Source organism: Clupea harengus, chromosome 20 (assembly GCF_900700415.2).
Source record: "Clupea harengus chromosome 20, Ch_v2.0.2, whole genome shotgun sequence".
In the NCBI taxonomy this organism is placed as follows: Eukaryota; Metazoa; Chordata; class Actinopteri; order Clupeiformes; family Clupeidae; genus Clupea; species Clupea harengus.
The window spans coordinates 7,809,458-7,814,753 of record NC_045171.1 but is presented as its reverse complement, the minus strand read 5'-3'; positions in this window follow the sequence as shown (position 1 = coordinate 7,814,753).

Below are 5,296 nucleotides of genomic sequence, written 5' to 3'. Positions count from 1 at the left end.
TGTGTGTGTGTGTGTGTGAGTGCACATGCAGGTGTTGGGGGGGTGGGTTGTTGGACATTGGGGATGTGTACACACATCTGATAAACACACACACACACACACCAGCCTTCTGGCCACTGGGGCAGCATCGGAATAATATGAGAATAGCCATAAGATGTACATGTAAACAAATAACACATGTGGCTGACGGACTCAGTACAGGTGTAACCAGAAACGGGTCTATCACCTACACAGACAAAACACGTGTGTAAAAACACACTAGCCTAATGTCCTTAGTACATTTTTTGAGTGATCAGTGTTCTTTTAGTTTTTTTTAGTGTACTACTATGGCGGTCTGCTGTTGGACTCTTAACAGTTTGTGGTCACAGTGTCAAGTATTTGGAAGGAGTACAAGATTTCTGTGTGAGGTTGCTTGTGGGAGAGGCAAAGGTTATGGGAAATATATTTTTTAGTTTATTCCCCTCGTGACCTTTGATCTGTTGGGCTCACACTGGAACATTTTCTACTGTACTGTTGAATTTTTGTTTATTTTTTATTTACTGTTTGTTAACTGTTTGTTAACAATTGAAACTCCCTACCCTATTCCAACATAGGTCTATCATCTAGACAGATAAAACATGTGCGTAAAAGCACACTAGCCTAATGTCCTAAGTACATTTTTTGAGTGAACATTAGATTTAATGATAATATAATATATAAAACCAAATCTAGAAAAAAAATAAAACAGGACACATGAAATCCTGCAAAAAATAAAATGGAATTTGGCAAAAAAAACTGATTTGATTGACTGATAGGACCCTACATTTCTTTCTTTCTTTCTGTCTTTCTTTCATTATACTATATTGATTATTCTGTGCTGTATTTTTTACCTTGTAATGTGGACATGGTTGTATGACCTACCTGAGACATATATTATTTAAACGGCTTCTGGTCTGTTATCATGATCCCTAACGAAATGGGAGGGCAGAGTTTTGATGATTTATTCATCGTAATAATCACATTGAGATTGCAATCTTACGTTCATGACTGTCTCAGTGAAGTAGCTGCAGTTCAGGAAAAACAAATAAACAATTAAAAACATACATGCTAAAAACATACATGCTAAAAACATACATGCTAAAAACGTACATGCTAAAGATACACAGAGGCCTATGGGACTGTATTAGAAGATGTTTACAGATCCGAAAGAGTATAACATTTAACATTTAAATTTGACATTTATCAGTGTCACGACAAGTACAAATTTGGGAACACCATTGTAACAAGTTTCTTTAGTTGGCCAGCCTCTGTGGCCAAATATCCAGGTCAAAGGTCATGGGCTGGTATGAAATGAACACAAAGAGACATGTGGGCATCAGCAGCATGTGAGAATGAGGAGCTGATTCAGAGCTGTGCTGCTATTGCTGTGTAGACTCTTTTACTTCCTTCCTCAGTTGATTTATTTTTAATTTGTTTTAAATTCACACTGTGATGCGGCACTGTAGCAGAAGCTGGCTTGATGGACCTGAGAGCTAATACTATGAGCAGGCTGAGAACTCAGAGAAGTTGGTAATTGGTGGGGGGGGGGGGGGGCGGGTGCTTGGTAATTGCCCCGGGCCGAGAGGACTGCGGAGGGGAGCAGTCTAATTGTTTCCCTGTTTAACCGAGTGACTCCATCAATATCCATTAGCACGGCAGATTGCAGGTGTGGCTCTCCTTGTGTTTTTTTCCCTCCTTCCTTGTCCTCTCGTTAATTTTGCCTGTTGTTAAAAGGTTATCATTCCTTGGAGGCAGACTTCATCCTCCTCTCTCTCTCTCTCTCTCTATCTCTCTCCGTCCGTCTCTCTCTTTTTCTCCCTCTCTCTCTTTACCTGTCTAATATCATTTAGCCGCGTGACTGTATCAGAGCGCCTGCTTCTCCTAAGGCCAGTGCTAGATCACATTTCCTTTCATAGTTGATATAACACAGTAGTTTCAGTTTATCCTCCAGATATTTCGATTAAAGTCACATACCTTGCCGCCTGCCATGAACCTAATCATTTTCCATGATCCGTGTCTCTTTGATCATCATTGAGGAGAGATGAAAAGGGCCTCTGCTTCTTCCATCCATACAGTCCTGTCTAATAACGTGTCTGCGTGGTCACTGGGATGGCCTCATGCGGTCAGGGCCAACACTGGCTGGGTCTAATATCAGACCTTATCTGAGTTCTGTCTGCACATCTCTCAGTCTGAGGGCTATTTCTGTCCTCAATTTAGCGCCAGATAGCTGCTGAGACCGGTGCAGGTTGTCATAGCGATTGGAAAATTCTATTTCACTTCTGTGTTTTAAATTGCCATTTTGAAGGCCTGTGCTTAATGATGTTCCAACTCAAACAAAAGTTGGGGGAGTGAAGGAGAGGAGTGGAGTTGAGAGGAGAGGAGAGGAGAGACGAGCATTTCATTAAGTTGGAAACGGTGGGTTTAGAGAAGTCATTGAGCTGAAGTGTGGTTGAATGCCTCTCTCCCTCTCTTTCTCTCTCTCTCTGTCAGTAATATGAAGGTATTATAGTGTATTATGCAAACACGCACACGCCCACTCCAGACTTGAATCCCCTGTCATTAAATTACTTGATTTTCATCTTTTTGCGTTATGACTTTCCCCCCCCCCATCCATTCAAGCTCCTTCTCCTATTGAGTTGAGTTTTCTTTTTGAGTGCCATCCTTCTCTTCTTTTCACTCTTTTTTCATTCCTCCTCTCCGACTGCTCGCTGCTTTACTGTGTCTCTGCAGTTTTCTGCACTCGTTTGAGGCAAACCTCTCTTCTACCCGGCCCCATAAGTCCTACTTTCTTCGTTTTTTGTTTGTTTGTTTGTTTGTTTGTTTGTTTGTTTATTGATTTCCCTAGCTGTCTGCGTGGAAGTTGAAGGGCAGAGGAACACGAGGCGCTTGTTTAGGTATTCTAGGGAGCTCCTCGAAATGTATGGATGGGGTTTTGCCCGGTTGCTCTGCACGTCATGTTTATTTGCCCTGCTATGTACACACACCTTGTTCCCTCACACACGCACGCACACACGCACACGCACACACACATACACACACACACACACACACAGACTGTTTATTTTGTGCCACTCAGATGTGGGCAGTGGAACAACCATCTGTCTTCTGCAGTTCTGACTCGTGGTAATGATGTGAGAGTGTGTGTGTGCATCTGTGTCTGTGTACATACGTGTATGAATGTGTATATAAGTGTGTGTGTGTGTGTGTGTGTGTGTGTGTGTGTGTGTGTGTGTTGTGTGAGCTGCAGAGAGAGAGAAGGCACCCCACTGGTGGCTTCTCAGACTGTGGAGAAAAACCCACTGGCAGTGCCGAGCGGAGAAATGTAAACACACTTCCCTGTTGTGGCATGATGGGCTGTGTGGCAGTGGCGCGGCGTGGTGTGGCCGGGGGATGGGGATTTGTCTTCTCTGGCATGCGGTGGGTGTTGCGTTGCATTACACTGCGCTGCCGCACTTGTGTGGTATATCGGGGCGCATGGCGTGGGCGAGCGGCACAGAGAGCTCTCAGCTCTGCATGCTGGAAGTCTCTTATAAGCGCTACACACACTCTGCTGTGGCAGACCCTCCATTTGCCCACAGAGCCGCAAGACATCCTCACTTTATACCTGTAGGGTTATGTGGAGGAAGCAATCGCTCTCCAATGGCGATAGGAAGATGACTTGTATTAGAATTCTTTTTTTTTTTTTAGTGTTTATGGAGGGGTGTTTATGGCCTTGTTTTCGATGCGCGGCCGCAATCTGGGAGAATTACAGTGGAGCTTACTGACTGATTTAATCTCTTAGAAACATCATTTTATACTGAATTGTTGCTTTTATTCCAACAGTTTTTTTTTTTTATTCACGTTTAGACTTCTGTCACTATTAACATCCTTGGCTGTCTGATAAAGTGTTTGTGTGTGTGTGTGTGTGTGTGTCTGTGTGTGTGTGTGTGTCTGTGTGTCTGTGTCTGTGTCTGTGTCTGTGTCTGTGTTTGCGTGTGTGTGTGTGTGTGTGTGTGTGTGTGTGTGTGTGTGTGTGTGTGTGTGTGTGTGTGTGTGTGTCTGTGTCTGTGTGTGTGTGTCCTTCACTGAAAGAGACCTTGGTGTCTAGATTTGAGCAAAATGGTAACACCAAGGTTGACAATTGTACTGAATCAGTTTAAGAAGCAACACGAGAAGAGCGGGTGTGGGGGGTGGGGGTTAATCCATTGAAATCAAATGTCGCACTCAGGCTGGATTCTGTTCTATACAGTTGCGGTGTTGTACATCAATACACCAGCCTTGTGCCGAGTCAGAGCATGGCACATCTAATTCAGCCAAAGAGATGAGGAAAAAATGGAGAAGGATCAAAGTTGGAGTAAAAAGGCTGTATAGCATCTAGGTGGAGCAAAAATTGACAAATGTTTGTGTAATTGTCATGCATCGGGTGTGTGTGTGGGGTTGTGGTTGTGTCTATGATGAAGTTTGTTTGGGATGGTGAGTGTGCTGAAGTCTTTCAAGGGCAAGGCTGGAGAGAGTGTAGATGAAAGAGAGAAAGAGCGAAGGACAGAAAGAGAGAGAGAAAGAGAGAGGGAAAGAGGGCCTGACACTTCCATACTCTTTTACACATCCAGCACAGATTAAAGTCTTTTTTTTTCTCTCCTTTATTATGTCATTTTTTATTTATTTTCTCTCAGTCTATCCCCCTCTTTCATTCATTCTTGATCTATCTATTTCTTTCTGTAAATTCGGAGGAGTGATTGTGTGTGTGTGTGTGTGTGTGTGTGTGTGTGTGTGTGTGTGTGTGTGTGTGTTCGTGCCCCGTAGCCATCCTCGTTCTCTGTCAGCCCAATTATAGTCAGCGGGGGGTGCATGTGACCTCCACAGAGGAGCGGGGTCGCGGGCCAAATCTTCGGGGAACCCTGATTGATCACACAACTCTCGGCTTGCCATTAAACAATGCCAAGCGCCCCCGTTTAACGGCACCGACATTAAAAGCACGCCGGCCCTCATTTCCATCTCTCCAAGCCCTGCGAGCGAAAGACGACAGGAAGAAAATAGGAAAAGATGAAGAGGAAATGTTTTTTTTTCTTTTCTCACTCTCTGTTTGTATATGTAATTCTGAAGTCATCACATTGGAGTGTTGATGTTCAGAGCAAGAGAGAGAGAGAGAATGAGAGAGAGAGAGAGAGAGAGAGCGAGCAGGAGAGAGCAGCATCCTACAGCACTATTCTCTGTAGCAGATGAATTCTTCAGATGCCTGTAAAGCTACAGGGCCCAGGAGAATACGTCCCGCGAGCTCCCTTCCCCACCTATGCCATCT